Raw genomic sequence first — 20,160 nt, 5'->3', positions numbered from 1 at the left:
GCCTACTCCACATTCAGTCTGTTTGCCACATCTATTATCAGATATAGTCTATCTGACCATCAGGAACATTACTGTACTTTCTTTCTCCAAAACTCCTTATCAAATGCAAGGGACTCAACTATATAATTAGAGAACAGAACGTCAGGAGGAAAACTGGGTATATGATTTTTTACCTCTGAGCTAAATATAAGTATGGCAATTACTCAGTGAGCTGCACTTAGGCACATGAGTGACTACTCTGTTGTGGGTTTTATGGAGTTAGAATAGAGTGAGAAAGAGAAGGGAAGAGAAGAAAAGAAGGGAAGAGGGAAACAGACAGAAACACTCCACATGTGCTTCAAACTGGTTTTTAAACTTGTTATTCTCCTGTTTAGGCCTGCCAAATGGTGAGATTGCAGGCAATGTGCCGCTTCACGAGTCATGTTAAGAGGTCTCAGTAGGGGTCATGTTAGAATCGGGAGACAGAGAAGTGAGGGCCTGAAATTTTATATGTTCATATTAATCAGTTCTAATAAGTCAATTATATCAGGGACATCATAGATGAGAAAACTACAGAGAATATTTGTATTCAGCATGTCACATGAAGAGGCCAAGTACAACGATATGGGGGAAGAGCAGCACAAATTAAGTCAAGTCATTGTCCAGGGTATTTTTCTGTGAGAAAATTGTAGATACAATTTGTGAGATTTAATATGAAAGAAATAACTTTAAAATGTTAAGAAATGTCATTATCCAGTTAAACATTTCTTACTCAGGGAGGCCAAATATATGAGGTCATGAAATTATGATATAGAAAATGCTCTGTAGTAAACAGTCATTACGCTTAAACTATCAAACCATCCCATCACAACAGCTGATTTGCTGACTGGCTCAACTAATATTCTTCAAGCAATTTTAAAGAACAGGTACTTCATACTGAGAATGAAGTCCTTGATTTCCATCTTGAAAGCAAGCAAGTCTGTAGCAAAATTACTTAACTGTATGTGGCCCATTACTCAATAAACAGTTTCCCATTCTACTGCAAATTTTTTAAGGACTCGTACTTTTAACTTGCTAAATAACAAGTAAAACAGAATTCTTATTAGTTTTCTTAAAGGTCTAGTCAATTTCAAGTAATTCCCTATTCAAAAACTTAAAAGTTAGATGCTATTTTCACTGTTAACATCCTTTTGCCTGTGTATGTAAAGGAGAAGTATTAGTGGTAAGTAAAAGTTATTGACACATAAACTATCATTATGGAAACTTTTATCTCTGAGAGAAGAAAAGTCAAGTCATTGTACAGGATATTTTTCTGTGAGAAAATCAGCAATATTTATTCCTCCAATTTATTCCCCTTAAAAACAAGAAACAAAAACCCAAAAGTCCCTTTAAAACTACTGCTATTCCTGGACCTTGTGGTACAGATTTGCGATCCCAGGTAGCAGGAGGGTTGAGGTAGAAAAATTGTAGGTGCAAGGCTTGCCTGGCCTACAGTGTGAAATCAAGTCCAGAATGTGAAACCAAAGCTCCTGGAATTAAATCCAAATACATGAGAGGGTGAGGGCATCAATTATACAGAGCAGAGAACTGCTCTACTAATCTTAGCTTAATACTATTTCTGCACACAAAATGGAAAATGAAGTAGCAAGGAGAGTGCTATTAAGTAAAATACAATGCCTTTTTATCCCCTGCTTCAATGGAAAGGGTCTTTTGCCTACATAGCAAAGTTCTATACCCTGAAGGAAACTATCCGTTTCACTCTATTGTTTTTAGTTTCCCATTTTTGCTAGGAAACTTATTTTAATGGTAATAATCAAGTTGACACTGCACTGTAGTCAGATTGCACAGGCAGATTAAAGGAAATGGGTGAGAAATTACATACTATTTAATATGAAGTAAAAATTACCAGAACAGTTCAAGATAAAGATAATGGTGTGTTACATACGGGTGGAGCAGAGCTTTAAGGATTGGTTACAAGCCAATCACTATACAAAAGCTGACTTAGTTAGGGTTTCTGTTGCTGTGATAGAACACCATGATCATAGACAACTTGGTGAGAAAAAGGGGTTTGATTCCACATCATAATCCATCCTCAAAGGAAGTCGAAGCGGGAACTCAAATAGGACACAGAGGCAGGAGCTGATGCAGAGGCCAAAAATGCCCCGGAGGAGTATTGCTTACTGCCTTGCTCCTCATGCTTGTTCAACCTGCTTTCATATGACACAAGCCCAGACGTAGCACCACCCACAATTGGCTGGACTCTCCTACATCAGTCACTAATTTTAAAGTGCATCGCAGGCTTGCTTGCCCATAGGCCATTCCTGGAGATGCATTTTCTCAACTAATATTTCCTCTACTCAAATGACTCCAGCTTGTATCAAGTTGGCATAAAACTAGCCAGCACTTTTTAACTAGTAGTTTACTGTTGATATATAAATAACGATGTTAAGTAATCTATTGTGCACGTATCCATCAGAGGACTTTGTGGAGTCGGCTCCCTCCTTCCAATGTACTTAAATGGACACCAGGGTTCAAGCCCAGGGCGCCAGGCTTGTACAGCAAATACCGTTACTTACTGAGGTATCTAGCTAGCCTGTGAATAATTAACTTGAATTTAAAAAAACATAGTTATTTATATATGGGTATAAATGTGTGTGTGTGTATGTGTGTGTATGTGTGTACATGTCTGAAAGACAGAAGACTTGTGAGAGTTGGTTCTCTCTTTCTACCATGTGGATCCCAAGGATCAAACTCAGGTCATCAGCCTTGGTGGCAAACTCTTTTCTTCCAAAGTCATGTAGTTGGCCCTAGCATTATTAACTTGTATAAATGATTATTTCAGATGTTTTTTGATCACTTTCAAGAATCACCTTAGGCAGGTAATGGAACTTAGCAATATATATCTGAAAACTATGGAAGATATGCCATGACACTACTTTGACTAGAATCCAGGCATTCTAGTGAGTGGTTATTTTATGACTAAGTTTTCTATGGTAAAAATAATTACTGGGGTTGGTGAGATGGCTCAGTGTATGACCCACATAAAAAGCCAGGTGAAATAGCATTCCTATAGTGAAATGTGATAAGTGACCAGAAGCTGGGTCACCTAGACTAAAGTATATTACAGCTCCACAGGAACAAGACCCCACTTTAACAAGGGAGAAGGTGAAAACAGAATCGTGAAGGCAGTCACTTCTAATTTCCAAATGTGTACCATGGCATACACATGCTAAGTTCATGTCCCCTCCCTTACATACATGCACATACACATGAAATGAAATTTGAAAACAATAGACATGTTACCATATAATAATTTTAAAAAATCATATTCATATAAAGGTAAATGGAAAATAAAATGATCTGCTTATAGGAAACCATTATTCTTATGATTATAGTTATTTATCTTTTGTCTCCAACATTTTAAAGACACAAATATTATCGGGTGATTTTAACTCATTTGTGTTTTATCTTGTTAGTCATTATTCTATTGCTGTGAAGAGACATCATGACCAAGGCCACTTAGAAAAGAAAAACATTTCATTGGGGCTTGCTTACAGTTTCAGAGATTAGCTCATGAACCTCATGGCATTTGGAGACAGGACCTGTGAACTTTAAATCATGATTCTCAGCAAGGAAGAGAAATAGTGCAGGCCCATCTCACTGATATATCTCTTCCAACAAGGCCACACCTCAGGATTGTTCCTAAACAGCTCATCAAGCTGGTGGCCAAAAACTGTGACAGAATACACATTACACATACCATAAAATTAGGCATTGTAAACTTTTCTTTCTTTCTTCTTTTTTTTTCCTTCGTTTTTTTTGAGAATAGGATCTTGCTTACATAGACCTGACTAGCTTGTAGATCAGACTAACCTTGAACTCAACAGAGATCCTGCCTCTGCTTCCTAGTATTGGAATTAAAGGCATGTACCACCATGCCTGGCTTTTCTTTTTAGACAAGGTCTCACATGGCCCAATCTTCCAACCTCAAAAAATAAAAAAGAATTTTCAGTCAGTTGGAAAAGAACTAATTTTCTTTCTTTGTTTCTTTGTTTCTTCCTTTCTTCCTTCCTTTTCTTTCTTTCTTTCTTTCTTTCTTTCTTTCTTTCTTTCTTTCTTTCTTTCTTTCTTTCTTTCTTTCTTTCTTTTGTTTTTGGAGTGTATTTGTGTGTGTGTGTGTGTGTGTGTGTGTCTCAGAGGGCAACACTGTGGGGTTAGTTCTCTCCTTCTACCATGCTGGTCCTGGGGATGGAACACTGAAGTCAGGTTGAATGCCAGGTACCTTTACTTGCTAAGTCAACTCACTTAACTCACTTAACCCACTTGTACTTGTTTCTGTTACTATGATAAACACTATAACCAAAAGCAATTTGAGGATGAAGGGGTTTATTCCATCTTACAACTCATAGTTTCTTCTGGCTTGCTCATTATTTCTTATAAAGTCTAGGCCCACCTACTCGGGGATAATAGTACTCAGAGATGGCTGGACCATCCCATCCCAGCAGTCAAAAGAATATCTCACTGACAAGTCCACAGGCCATTCTGATAGAGACAATACCTCAAATGAGAATTCTTCTTCCTGGTATTTTTATCTTATCTTCCTGATGTTTTTATCACGTTGAAAAAAAAACTATGTTACCATTCATAAGTATGTATCTACAGTGTACAAGAATAACTTCAGATGTTTAAAATGAGTCAAGTATTAAATGAAACAACACAGGAAATGATTTCAATAATTTGTGTGCAGACAATAATATTGGATACAAAACCTAGGCACTTAAAGCCATACGACTAAAAGTTCTTTAAAGTATTTAGCACGTATCACGAAGGGTTACTATATCTGTATCTTCCTCCTGATTTCTGGGATTTAAAAGCATGGGCCACCATGCCTGGCAACAACTGTACCTTTAAGAAAAAAAGATGACAAAAAAACCAAATTTGGGAAGAGTGAACAAAGCAAGTGGTGAGGGCATGCATAGAAAGCAATGATCTCATTTCCATAGGGGAGCAAAACAACGTGAATATACCTTTAAGAGATGAGGACGCCTTTGTCTTACATGATTGGAAATGCTTTAGCGGGGTGCTTTCATTTTCTCCACTATCATTTGAGGGCTCACGGCCCCTCTCAAAGGGGACACAATGATTTTTTTGCAAGAAGGTAGTGCTTGTCTTTCTGCTATATGTATATATTCCAAGTCGCAAACGGCGGGGTGTTCCTTCGCATCACTTCACTTTCTATCCTATCGTTTCTTCTTCATGATAAACTTCTCAAAAGTATCTGCGAGAGAAAAGACATCCAGGAAGGCTGCTTAGTGCAGCCAGCCTAATAGTGAGAGAGCCTAAGTCCTGGGGGGTACAGACAGCATCTTCCCCCCTTGTTCGGATCTCATGACAAGCACAGCTTTCTTTCTTTTCTTTTCTTTCTCTTGTGTTTGTTTTTGGTATACAACTCGTTGCCAGTCAGTTTAACCCACAATGGAGACCCTACCTAAGGACTGGGTGACCAGTGAAGGTGGCTGGCTACTTCTGCTCTTCGCGCCTCCGCCACCCATTCTCTCCGGGACTGGTGGGGGAAGTTACCCAACTTCTCATTGACAAGACTATGATGACACTCCACAGGAAAGCAGAGAAGGGAGTTGTGCAACTCCCGGGATACACAGAAAGAGCCTAGTAAGTGACCGAGGGCATAACCGCCAGGGCGACCCGCTTCTGCCAAGTCGAGGACGCCGGAATCCCCCGCGCCCCAACCCCGCAGGCCGTGCCGCGCTCATTTCCCGCCCCGGGAAGCAGCGAGGAGAGCAGCAGTCACCCTGCCGCGACGGGCGGGCGGGGGGACGGGGGCACCGCCATCGCGAAGCCGAGGTCACGGGCCGGGAAAGCCCCACAGGGTCAGCTCGGGGACAGGGACCCGCGCTTTCTCTCGCTCAAAATCGCGCTGTAAACTCGCTGTGGCCGCAGCTCTGAGGAGGCTTCGGTGCAGCGCATCCCACACCCGCTCACACACCCCAGTCCTGTGACCCCGGGCTCGGCCGACCCAGACGCCCGGTCTTCGCTTTTACTCACAGTTGAGGGTTTCTGCTGTGCTCTCTCACGCCACAGGTCGCCGGTGCCCGGCAGAATGACTGCAACCGGAAGTTGCTTTCCGTTCCAGTTCAGAGGGCAGCGACTGCGCTCTGAGTCATTAACGCTTCACCTTCCATCCTCAGGGCCAGCCCCGCCCATGCCCCGCCTCTTCAGGAACGCCCCGCCCACCAAGCCCCGCCCCACCAAGCTCCACCGCAGACCCATACAGGAAATATATCTGACAGCAAGGTCATTTGTTTAAAGGTCATTTCAGTGTCTTAGCTAGAATTTTGAGCAAACATTAATAACTACTTCTAATAATACCTTATATGTAGATTAGAGAACCACTCAGGAAAACTCGAAATATTGTGAAATTCCTGTTTAGAACAGGTAGGGGCAGGCCCAGGAAGTTACAGTTTTCACCAGATCCTCTTGGAAATGTAATTGAGTTAAAGTCCACAACTTGAGAAATATTACACGTACACATCAACTTGGTGTTTCCTCCCACTAGTAATACTTTTCAATGGATATACTTGCTAAATAAAATTCAATTTTTAGTAAATTTCCCATGGATTAAAAGTTTCTCATTATTCTATCCAGACATGCTTGAGTGATTGCTGAGAGTGAAGTTTTCAGATGGACACAGTGAGCAAAACATCTTTTCCATGTTAGAACAAGAGAGTCGGGTTCTGGCTGTCCCACTTTCTCTCTAGTTCAAGGAGTCAAACACATGTCTGGTTCCAACCGTGAGCTTGAATATTTGGGGCAACTCTTAAAATTCAAACCATCGTTTAAAACAATCTTAAAACTTACATCAGCCGCGGTTGATCACAGAAAACCTAAGCAAGATCAAACCAATCAACCTGCTACCAGAGTGGTGGGAGGGCTTCACGAACCCATATTCCAAACCAGCATCCCTGAGGAGCTAACAGCAGCAGATGGACTTGAGGGGAGGGGCCAGTTTTATGAGGGTTTGGCTCATGCTTGTGAACTATGAACTGTTCAGCACAAATTGAACTTAGTGGTCACTTGGGAAGGAAAAGGTCATAATATTGGGAGAGGGGGTGGATCTAGGAGGTGTTGAGGAGCACATTGTGGGGCTAACCTCTTTTAACTCAGAAGTTAAAAGCATGATTGCCCTTCCAGAAGACCCCCGTTCCCAGCACACACATGGCAGCTCACAACTGTTTTTAACTCCAGTTCCAGGGGATCCTATACCCTCACACAGACATATATGCATTACAATATTTTTAAAGGAAAAGAAAACAAACACATTATGTGATTTTTTTTTAAAAAATTATAAGATATTACTAAAATTTTTTAACAAGCAGAAGTTTCCATCTATAACATGTAAAAAAATTTTTGCAACAAGACATTAAGTTAAATGTGATACAGCACTGCTTACATTAAAATAAAACAAGATGCCTTGCTTTCTCTAGAGCAGGTTTAGATGCAAAATAAAGTTGAATGGAAGGTCTAAAAATGCCCAGCCTGCTCCTCATCCCCACGTATGTCAGTTTCCTCAGTGCTGAGGTTGAAAAAACGCCTAGAAAGAACAATGTCCTAATTTTCATGAGGAGGAAATAAATTATCAACTCCTTAAGGCAAATGCAAGGAATATGAGAGATGGTAAGTATATGTTTATTTTGTTAGGAACTGCCAAACTGCTTGTGTTAGCACCAGAGACAAAGGAAGGTTCCTGTCCCTGCCAACCCTTGCCAGCATTTAGTGTTCTCAGTGTTCTATATTTTGGTTGTTCTAACAGGCAATTGAGTCTGGACTGGTTTAACTGAGGGCTTCTGTGAGAGGAAGTGTTTTCTTTAAGGGCATGACTCTGTGATGAGTGGCCTTTCTTTGCATATGCTTATATTTGTTGTTGTTGGTGTTGTTGTTTTAAACAGATCTAGATGGTCAGGAAATCTCTATGTAACCAGGCTGGCCTTGAAGTCACAAACATCTGCTGGATTTTGTTTCCTGGGTGCTGGAATTGAGAACATGAGAGGCCATTGGCCACCTAATAATATCTTTGGAAGAGCAGAAATTTTAAATTTTAACAAAATTTTAGTTCATTCAGCATTGGTTTTGAGTAGACTTGAAGCTACTTTAGAAATTTCTTGTTGAAAATATAGAATTAATAATACATTCAGAACACAAGGATGAATACAGAGGCAGTTTAAAATATGCATTTCTTAAACATGGATTTTTCTTGAGCATGGATTTTTTTTGTTTTCCATTCCCATGATGCTTAGTTATGAAGAGAAATGACTGTACATGTGCAAAGGGCCTGAATGCCGAGAGAACTGTTCAAAATAGATGATTTTTAAATCAAAACAGAGACACATATTTCTTTCCTATAGTGATTATGACTTTCATTAGCATTGACATTCAGTGAAGATTGACATTCAATATAGTGTTGTGGACATCCATACATAGAAGAATGAAACTAGATCCATATCTCTCACCTGTTCCCCCCCCCAAAAAAAAATAATCAACTCCAAAAGAACCAAAGTCTTGAATGTTAGAACTGAAACTCTAAAATGGTTAGAGAAAAAAGTAGAGGAGATCTAGGCTTAGGCAAGAACATTCAGGACTTTATTTGTTCTAAAAATAAAGTCAATAATTGACAAATGGGACCTCATGTTAAATAAGCAATACAATAATCTGTAAAATGGGAGAAAATCATTGTTCGCTATATTTGACAGTGGATTAATATCTAAAATATATAAAGAACTCAATAAATTAAACATGAAAACAACCCAATCAAAAAATCAGCCAACGAAATGGACAGTGCTCAAGAGATGAAATACAAATGACCAATAAACGTATAAAACTGTTAAATGCCACTAACCATCAGAGAAATAAAATTATGACTACATTGGCAGTCCATCTTACCCCAGTCAGCATGGAAACTATAAGGAAAACAAATGAAACCAAAATGCTTGCTGACAAGAATTGAACAAAAGTGAACTATTGTACACAGTTGGTAGGAATGTAAATTAGTCCAATCACTACAGAAGTTAATATGGAGGTTGCTCTGAAAACTAAAAGTTGATATGACCCCAGCTTTAGCATTCCTGTGTATTTACCTAAGGAACTTCGAGTTGACATATCATAGATACATCTGCATGCCAATATTTATTGTAATTATATTTATCTTCACAGTATAGAACCAGACAAGGTGTTCAATGACAGAGAACATACAAAGAAAATACAAATTTTCTTTGTAAAGTTTTGATTTTCATTTGTATTTCCTAGATTTTAAATAAATATATAAAATCAAAACACAAAAGTTGAAGTGAAAATATCTAGAGGAAGAAGAGGGGCTGATGGGAAGAGGGAGGCCTGAGAAAGGGAGGATAGAAGTGTGTGGGGACATATGATCAAAGTAGAGTATATGCTTTATGAGAACTTTAAAAACTATATTGGATAACATTGGTACAATTATTTTTGTGTGTATGTATATGCAGGCATGTATGTGTTTCTAACATGTGCTTGTATACACATGCATGCATGCCTGTGGAGGTTGAAGCTTGACTTTGGATGTTGCTCCTCAGGCATGGCCATTCATATTGTTTTTGGAGACATGGTTTCTCATTAGGACCTGGGGCTGGCTCACTGATTAGAATAAGCTTTCTAGCTGATGAGACCCAGCAATCTGCCTATTTCCACTTCTAGGGCGTCTTGTAGCCCAGGTCATCTTCAGATACAAGTTCTGGTTCGGCTTGGGCTACAAGACACCTACCTCTCAGGGGAAAACAAAAAGAGCTCAAAATGAGAATCTTGGAAGTATCAAGAGAATCAGAATAGGAACCTGGCTACAGTGACACAAGTATAATCTCAGGGGGAGGTAGAGGTCAGTTTTAGAAGCATAGCAAGTCTGAGGCTAGTCTGGTATACATAAGTCTCTACCTATCTGTCTGTCTATCTACCTACCTATCTCAAAAAAAGATGTGTCATACTATCTGCAAGCAATTATTATTAAGATTAGTGGTAGTTTGGTGGCTAGACATATGGTTCAGTGGTTAAGATCACTGGGTGCTTTCCCAGAGTACGACACAGTGACTTGAAACAGACTGTAAGGTAACTTTCAGCAGTCTGAAATATAGTTCCAGGGGATCGGATACTCTCTTCTGGCCTCCAAAGACACTGGGCATACACATTGTACACAGACATACAAAAAGTCATATTGAAACAAGCATATACATAATTTTAAAAAGAGATTAGCAGCAGTTTTGCTTTAAAAACTATGGAGACTACAAGACCATGTAAAGACATGCTGAAAAATGCAGGGGGAAAAAGTGTCAACAGAGAGTTCTATATCCAGCGAAACTATCTTCAAAAAAAAATTAAAGAGAACGAAGACACTTTGATGTCAAATAAAAGCTGAAGGATGTAGAGAGCCTTATTGAGGTGCTATGCCACCTGGCAGGAACTTGACATCGTCCAATGTGAAGTTCCTCTCCCAGCCTTTGAGCTGGAACTCCTGTGTTAGCCATGATCCCCTCCACCTAAGGTGGAGTGCTCAGACCAAGGTGAAGCCCATTGTTCTTCAAGGACCTGCAGTTTCCTGAGAAACACTAGCCACCTGTGGAGCAACTGAACTGGTTCTGCTGAGAAGCTTCCAGCCTTTGGGAGAAGGTTTTTTTTTTTTTTTTTTTTTTGCCTATATATTGGGAGTTCTTCATTAACCTTTGAGACCCCGAATAGCAGGTGTTATCTTGGTCTCCGATTCTTTTTGCCACCTTCCTATACATCCCCAGCTTCCCTTCCAGGTAACCCGTTTGATGTAACTGCGGGCAGTTACAGATGAAATTTGTTGTTAGTAGGTTACCCTAAAGAATGATAAAGGAAGTACTGAAAAATGAAAAATTTAAAAGCCTACTAGAATTGAACCACACAAGGAAACAACAGCAAACAAACCCCCCCAAAACAAAAAAAAAAACCCAAACAAACAAACAACAAAAAACCCCAACTTTTGTACAATGTAATGTAAATCAATCAACTATGTAAATATAAATTCAAGCATGATTCAATATTTTTGCATAATTTCTTTTTCATTTTCTACATGGACATAAAATATATAAAGACAACTTGCAAGAAAGCAGAAGAGAAGGATTAAACCAATAGGATAGTTTATGGATGTTAGGTGTTTTTATTGAATTTTAAAGTTGCCTTATTTGACATTAAAGCAAAATTAAAAGATAGCTGAACTTTTCTCGTGAACTTTGTATGTCAAAAGTCATCTTCTCTAAACTGATCATTAACCGAATATTTAGTAATATTTTAATTTAACTAGGCCTTCTATCGTGAATGCATGAGACAATTAATAATCTTTTAAAGATTGTATTCTTTCAATGAAGAAATATTTCAAATTTTCTCTAAGAATCCTGATAGGTAATACCTAAGCTTAACTCAGAGATGTTATTTCTATTTATTTTACAAATTCCTCAGTGCAAACTAGGCAAATCCCATCAGATCTGAGCAGCTTTAACTTCTTGCCTTGCCTGAGGTTGACAGGGTTTCTTTGTTGTCTGTCCTCTTGATGACATGCCATTGGTTTTTTTTGTAACTTTACAACTTTTTGTAACTTTGCTAGCCATTCACTTCTATGCTAGACTTCATTTCTAAATATAATATCTCTTGAATTATGAAAGTAATTATGGCACAGGACTGCCATGGGTAAAAACAAGTAATGTTCATTGGAGGGTTTTTTTTTAAGTGGCATCATGGTTCATCTACTCTTAAGCCTGGATATTTTACTTTGGACTTTTGAAAAAGAAATACATTATAAGAAATACATTCATGGGGCTGGAGAAATGGCTCAGAGGTTAAGAGCACTGACTATTCTTCCTGAGTTCAAATCCCAGCACCCATATGGTGGCTCACAACCATCTGTAATAAGATCTGATGCTCTCTTCTGGTATGTCTGAAGATAGCTAGTGTACTTACATATAATAATAAATAAATCTTTAAAAAAAAGAAAAGCAAGCGGGGTGGTGGTGGCGCACGCCTTTAATCCCAGCACTTGGGAGGCAGAGGCAGGAGGATTTCTGAGTTTGAGTCCAGACTGGTCTACAGAGTGAGTTCCAGGACAAGCTATTACAAGTAGTAATTCATTAAGTCTTATTAGTGAGTTTTGAAAAAAATAGATAGAAGGCAGAGCTTGGCCAATATAATATCCAACACAACAGAGTACTGAAACTCTGTTATCTAGAAGAGACTTTAGGTGAAAAGGTTCACAGAGATGAAAGTGAAAGGCGTGGACTGGAGAGATGGCTCACACATAAAGAGGATCAACGTTTGACTCCTCAGAACTATATAACCCAGGTGCTGTAGCACATTTCTATAATATGAGCACCTTTATGGGGAGATGGGAGATGGAGACAGGAGAATCCCTGGAAGTTGGTGTCTTAGTCAGGGTTTCTATTCCTGCACAAACACCATGACCAAGAAACAAGTTGGGGAGGAAAGGGTTTATTGAGCTTACACTTCCATGTTGCAGTTCATCACTAAAGGAAGTCAGGACTGGAACTCAAGCAGGTCAGGAAGCAGGAGCTGATGCAGAGGCCATTGAGGGACGTTTCTTACTGGCTTGCTTCCCCTAGCTTGCTCAGCCTGCTCTCTTATAGAACCCAAGGGCACCAGCCCAAAGGTGGTACCACACATAAGGGGCCCTCCCCACTTATGAGGGGAGAAAATGCCCCACAGCTGGATCTCACGGAGGCACTTCCCCAACTGAAGCTCCTTTCTCTGTGATAACTCCAGCCTGTGTCAAGTTGACACACAAAACCAGCCAGTACACTCGGGGTCCAGTAACTTGGCCACTGCAGTGGGAAAGAAACAAAATGAAGAGCACCTTTCTCAAAGATGGAAGAAGGTGAGAACCACTGGTGTTTGAGGGTGTCCTCTGACCTCCACAGGTGCACCATAATATGCATGCACATGAATTCACACATGGAAATGCTTACACACACACACACACACACACACACACACACATAAAGATAAAATAATAATAATAAAAGATGAAAAATATTTCTGAGTACAGTAATCGAAAGAGAGATGAGTGACTGTACTAATATTAGACAGAATATTAGACATATATTTATACACATATATATACATATATGTACATGTTGTATATTTATATATACAATATGTACATGTATATATATATATATATATATATATATATATATATATATATATATATATATATACTATTGTTTGTCTCCTATGGAAGGTTTTTACTTAACATATATATATATGTGTGTGTGTGTGTGTGTGTGTATACATACATACATATTTATAAGAATCATTCACCAAGAAGATATAACAATTATACATATAAATGGCAAAGAGGGCCCTAAAGAAATTGAAAAGAAATTTACAAAATTGAAAAAGGAAATAAACTACAACAATCCTTGGAGATTTCATTATGCCACATTTGATGATAAGTAGAAAACAAAGTATATGGGAATGGTAACTGGAACAGAGCTGTGAACCAACTGGGCCAAGCCAGCGTCAACAGAGCACTGTGCCAAGAGGAAGCAGAACACACTCTCCGCAAGTGCACAAGGACTCTTCTCCAGGAGATACCAAATACTGCCCCTTCCAAAGCCTCACTGTATTCCAGAAAACCAAAGTCATATGAAATTCTTCAATTAAGATGGAAAGAAGTTGGAAGTCAATAATCCAAGGAAAACTGGAAAAGACATAAATCTGTGAAAATGGACACATTCTTAAGTTACTAGTGAGCCACAAAAGAAATCACGAAACAAAGTCGATTTTCTTAGAGGTTAATGAAATCAAAATTGCAACACATGAAAGTCTATTGCAACAAAGCCTAAAGAGCTTTAAAAAATTGGTCAAACATTGATACCAATTAACAGCCACATTAAAAAGAAGACCAGAGGTTGATGAGGTAGCTCAGTGGTTATAAAGACCCTCATCACCAAGCCTGACCACAAACAAGAAAGAAGCAGACGCCTGGCGTGTCTGATCGCCACACCTGGTAAATATATAAATGTGATATATATATACTCCTTTACAAGCCTGGGAACCCAAGTTGATCTCCAGAGCCCATGTGAACAAATAAGAGGTCATGGTGATGGGTTTTTCTAGCAATCAGAGACAAGTAGAATAAGGTGAATCCCTGTATACTCCAAAGAACTAGAAAAAGACAAACAAATTATCAGGGGAAACGGTCTAACAAGCACTAGAGGAGAGAAAAGCAAAATAAATAATAAAAATTTAAAATAAGAAGTTCTAGATTTGTTATATCTATGCTAATAGAGATATCAATAGCAGTGGATAAAAGGCAGGAAGCAGGATGGCACACACGCTACATATACATATATTGTCTATAAAAATATATATAATACAATACATACATCATATTGTAATATGTATGTATTACATACATATTATATAATACATACAAAATATGTATATAACACATATATTGTCTATAATAGTTCTTGCTTAAGTTTTTCTAAATCTAAAATTGTTTTAAAGTAATTTTACTGACCTAAATAGTTTCACAATTAAAGAGAAAGTAAAACTGCACTAAAAACTGTAAAGTTGCGTACTGAGCTTGTGTGAGGTCCTGGGGTCAGTCCTCAGCACTCCCCACCCCCACCCATGCACACCCTGACGTCAAACCAAACCAGCCCTGCTAAAACTATGAAACTGTGCTAATGTGATAACGACATATAAGCATTTATCAGTTGTCGTTAAAGTGGTCCTAAAAGTTCTATAACCTTAAATATTATTAGAAAACAGTAAAAGATTAAAAGCATATATAATCTAAACACTTAAATCAGCAACTGAGAAGAGTAAAATATTCTTTAAAATATCACACAAATATTAGCAAAAGCAAAACCGAAAGATATTTTGCATAAAGCTAAGAATAAAATTTCACATCCAAGGAATTAGTTCCCTGATATCACCAATCAAGAAAAAGAGAGAGAAAATACAAATAGAAAAAGGTGAGCACCAGAAAGGATTATCTATACAGTTATACACCAAATGATTTTTAAAAGTGTGATTTTTAAGATCATGCTAGGTGGTGGTGGCACACGTCTTTGATCTCAGCACTTAGCAGGCAGGGGCAGGCAGATTTCTGAGTTCAAGGCCAGCTGGGTCTACAGAGTGAGCTCTAGGACAGCCAGGGCTACACAGAGAAACCCTGTCTCGAAAAACATAAATAAAAATAAAAATAAAAATAAAAAGATGTGCATCGATAACATTCGAAAAAAATTGAGCAGAAGAATTCTTTTTAAAATAGTTGTTTTCAAACAAAACCTAAACTATGTTTAAAAAAAGCATTAAATTTACACCAATCAACAATAGAAGATATTGGGAAAATATTTTAAAGAATTATCTGAAGGCGGGGATGCCAAGGTCGATGTTTTGGATTTATTTCTTAAACATTTCAGGGAATAGACCACGTGCATGAAACTTGTTAGAATTTAAAATTCTAACAATTTGGCCTTTTTCTCATTTCACTTTCTGAAAGTAGACTTTGGTAGACCAGCTCATCACTGCTAGGTGCCATGAAACGGAAAGCTAGATGGATTTGCCTTCTGTATACGAATGCAGAAATTCTCAGCAAACCACAAACATTTGCTTTTTGGTATATATTTTCTTAATGTAAACTGGATTCGTGATAACCGATTTGGACATACATTTTGCAGAGCCTCTTTGGATGTAACTTTCAAAAGCTGTTTGCAGGGAGTGTATGAACAGCTGCTTTGTTTGTTTGTAAGTCTGGTTGCTCTGCCTGGAGAGGGCTCCTTGGCTTCCACTGCACTGTTTTCATCCTTTCCTGTTAGTTTGAGCTGTGAACTGAATTGTGAAGCCAAAATGATAGGAGAGAGGCGTCTAGGCATGTGGATTGAAGAGAAAAAGGAAATGTGTAGGCTTGGTTTGGTTTGATCAACCAAATTCATTATCTTAATCTGAGAAACAACAATCTACAGTTCCTAATTATAAAATCAGTTCTATCAGAGAAACACAACAGCAACCTGATTTCACTCAAGTCTTTTAAAAAAAAGCAGATAGCTGCCTCATTTGAAATGCTAAAAACACAGTTGTCTCTAATGTTTTCAAAGACATTAAATATTATTTAACATGAAACCTTGATATTGTTTATTAAGTGTACCCCTAATGAATCAGAATATTGTTAATTATATTTTTTAATCATTAAAGCATTTACCTCAAACCAACAGCCAATCTCATTCTTCATATTAACCACTAGGGAAATTCCCCTGAGATCAGAAATAAACAGTCGACTGCTTTCTTCTGTGTTATGAAGCCCTGATCCAGAAACTCTAGCTGGTATGCTGAGAAGGCGAGAGGGAGGAAATATGTCCACGTATTTTTTTTTAAATCTAAAAGTGGCATATAAATTGTGTAATTTAGAACAAATTAAGAGATCAATAAAATGACTACATAAAATTATAAAATCAGGATGTTAGCAGTAGTTAAAACGCACCAGAAAGAAGATTCTTAAACAGATCATTCCCCTACTGCACACATAAAAAGGAGACAAAGCAAACTGGCCTGGAATATGTTCTACACTTTATATCTATAATGTATAATGCAAAGGACTCCATATGTCTACTGGGGCCTCAAAACATAGAAAGACAGGATGTTCACAGACAGGAATATTTTATACGGCACGGATGATCAATTCTCTCAAGTTAGTGCATACATTTCTAAAATTCCAACCAGAATTTTTTCCCTCAGGGGAATTTCACAGTTGTTTTGAGTCATCTTGGTAGCCACAAATCACAAATGTTTAAGAGAAATAACTGGACATTGCTCTAGAACCCCAGTTGGCTTCTGGGGATACACTTAAGGCACATTGGGATGATATACAGTTCCACATCCCCAGATGCAGACTAGTATTTTTTTGCAATGCACACACACAACTGTAATCCTAGAGATGGCAGAGGGCAAGTGAGGCAGGAGACAGTCTCCAGGAATGATATATTTATTCTGAAACTTGGATGGAATCATTTTCTCTCTTACCCCTTCTATTCCAGTATGGGTAAAGCATCCCAAACACAGTTTCAGTATAGTAAGAAGGCAGGTCAGTAATGACAAAAAGCCAGGTAAAATGAAATGATATGAATTTTTATTTAAGTCTTATCTGACTATACCACTGAAAATAGGTGATTTTTTTTAAAGCAGACACTCTTATTGAGTGTCTAAAAACTAATTAATATAACAATACTGAAATTAGTTCTTGATATTTAATCTGGGATTATTCTTAAGAAAATAATGTGATATGATCTTCAATAGTAATTGTGATGAAAATAAAAGGGTCTGTTGGGGACAACACAAGCCTTGATTACTGCAATAAGAATTGCTTATGAAGCTAATACCTGATGTTAAAAATGTTCATCATTACATATTTCTTATGAGAATAAAAGTACTGATGTTAGTTTAACATTTGAACAGATACATTTGATGAGGCTGGAATTGATTTTTTAAAATATAAGCAAAAAGTAGGACTACATATACTTTTAATTTACTTTTAACATAATAAGTTTTATATGTAACCTAACATAGACTAAATATCTCTCAATCACATGGTATAAAAAAAACACTTCTTGAGAAGACTCACATATCAGATATAAACTTTGAAACTCATTTCAATTAAAGGAATAAACCATTCTATTTTAAAAATTAGGGAAAAAGTAAAAGGGTCACAGTGCTTTAAATATTCTTTGGCTCCCACTAACTGATGACAGTCGATGCCAAAGGCACCGCTCTCTTGTGCCAAGGACTGCCTACACCAGTTAGCTGTACCCGAGTGCAGTAGATCTTGCCACACTTAAGGCTTCCCAACCTCTTGCTAAGCTAACAGTTGACAGAAATTAGTAAGAGTTGATTACCTCTTCTCCTGGTGACAGGCTTTCCTTCACAGACTGTCTCTTTAAAGACACAGGCACGTAGGCATTCTGGAAGCCCTTGCCCAGGCTCTACAGATGCTGCCCAAACTGTCCTGAGCTCTCCCTTGTGTTGAACTGGGGACTTCCACCGAGAAATCCCCTGACTTGAAGACTTCCTTATTTGTAGCTATCAACAGCCAATCGTGGCAAAATATTGAAATGAAGCAAAAACTACCAGAAAATGTCCTGAAACCACCCGTGACTATAATTCTGACTTCCTTTTGAAAGAATGATATTTTACCTGAATAGTTAAGGCATTTAAAAAAAAAATCTAGAAATTATAAGCATGAAAATTTTATTTGGAAGAAGTGTTTTTCATGTAAAAAGTTTTAAAAGTAATCTTATTTGGAAAAGAAATGCCATTTTAGCCTTACTCTACATCATATTTATAAATAAAAGGCAAACCCCAAATTTGAGTCTATTTTTCTTTGCTTTCTGACTTACAGAGGCCAGCAGGATGAAGCCTAGTGAAAAAAAAAGTATACCTTAAGATTCCAGACTGGAACTGTAGATGCTAGTAAGAAAGGTAAAGCAAAACAGGATTCTTTTTTGCTTCTTTGTTTCTTTTCCGAGACAGGGTTTCTCTGTGTAGCCCTGGCAGTCCTGGAACTCTGTAGACCAGGCTGGCCTCTCAGAGATCCTCCTACTCCTGCTTCCCAGGGGCTGGGATTAAAGGCATGTGCCACCACTGACCAGCCGAGAAAGGATTCTTTAAACAGAATTTCTAGTTTGAGAGGTAGGTCATTGTTTACATAGATGAGCACGAGTGTTTCTTTCTTTTAATTTTCTATATTCTTTATTTACATTCCAAATGCTTTCCCCGTTCTCAGTTCCCCCTCCGTCCCATAAGCCTTCTTCTCTCCAGCCATTCTCCAATCACCTCTTTCCTTTTTCTCTGTCCTGGTACTCCCCTACAATGCTGGATCAAGCCTCTCTAGGATCAGAGCCCTCTCCTTACTTCTTCATGGGAGTCATTTGTTATGCTAATTGTGTCTTGGGTATTCAGAGCTTCTGGGCTAATTAATATCCACTTATCAGAGATTGCATTCCATGTGTATTCTTTTGTGATTGGGTTACCTCACTTAGGATGATATTTTCCAGTTCCAAACATTTGCCTACAAATTTCATGAATTCATTGTTTTTAATTGCTGAGTAGTATTCCATTGTGTAAATATACCACATTTTCTGTATCCATTCCTTCATTGAGGGACATCTGGGTTCTTTCCAGCTTCTGGCTATTATAAATAAGGCTGCTATGAACATAATGGAACATGTGTCCTTATTGCAGGCCGGGAAATCCTCTGGGTATATGCCCAAGAGAGGTATAGCAGGGTTCTCCGGAAATGTTATGTCCAGTTTTCTGAGGAACTGCCAGACTGATTTCCATAGTGGTTGTACGATCTTACAATCCCACCAATAGTGGAGGAGTGTTCCTCTTTCTCCACATCCTCGCCAACACCTGCTGTCTCCTGAGTTTTTAATCTTAGCCATTCTGACTGGTGTGAGGTAAAATCTCAGGGTTGTTTTGATTTGCAGTTCCCTAATGATGTTGAACATTTCTTTTTTTTTATTTAATTTTTTTATTGATATATTTTTTATTTACATTTCAAATGATTTCCCTTTTCTGGGTCCCCACTCCCCGCAAGTCCCATAAACTCTCTTCCCTCCCCCCGTTCCTCCATCTACCCCTTCCCGGTTCCCTGTTCTGGAATTCCCCTATACTTTTGCACTGAGTCTTTCCAGAACCAGGGGCCACTCTTCCATTCTTTTTGGTCATCATTTAATATGTGGGTTATGTCTTGGGTACTCAGAGTTTCTAGGCTAATATCCACTTATCAGTGAGTGCATACCATGATTGGTCTTTTGAGACTGGGCTACCTCACTTAGCATGATGTTCTCCAGCTCCATCCATTTGTCTAAGAATTTTATGAATTCATTGTTTCTAATGGCTGAGTAGTACTCCATTGTGTAAATATACCACATTTTTTGTATCCATTCCTCCGTTGAAGGACACCTGGGTTCTTTCCAGCTTCTGGCTACGACAAATAGGGCTGCTATGAACATAGTGGAGCATGTGTCCTTATTGCATGCTGAAGAATCCTCTGGGTATATGCCCATGAGTGGTATAACAGGGTCCTCAGAAAGTGTCATGCCC

At 38.4% G+C, this 20,160-nt stretch overlaps 1 protein-coding gene across 4 annotated transcripts in view; it reads right to left on the bottom strand.

Moving 5' to 3' along the window:
• Positions 1-18,082, bottom strand: part of Tank (TRAF family member associated NFKB activator) — a 73,439-nt gene extending 55,357 nt beyond the window's left edge. For 2 of the 4 annotated variants that reach the window (XM_052182562.1, XM_052182565.1), the window contains exon 1: positions 17,949-18,082. The gene's annotated coding sequence lies outside the window, so the exon portion shown is untranslated. Of the gene's footprint in view, positions 1-5,006; positions 5,106-6,042; positions 6,163-17,948 lie in introns of those variants that run through there. The other 2 variants (XM_052182563.1, XM_052182564.1) reach the window with 2 other exon arrangements.
• Positions 18,083-20,160: the final 2,078 nt, after the last annotated feature.

This window comes from Apodemus sylvaticus, chromosome 5 (assembly GCF_947179515.1).
Source record: "Apodemus sylvaticus chromosome 5, mApoSyl1.1, whole genome shotgun sequence".
Classification (NCBI taxonomy): Eukaryota; Metazoa; Chordata; class Mammalia; order Rodentia; family Muridae; genus Apodemus; species Apodemus sylvaticus.
This window is presented reverse-complemented; position numbering and strand designations above follow the sequence as displayed.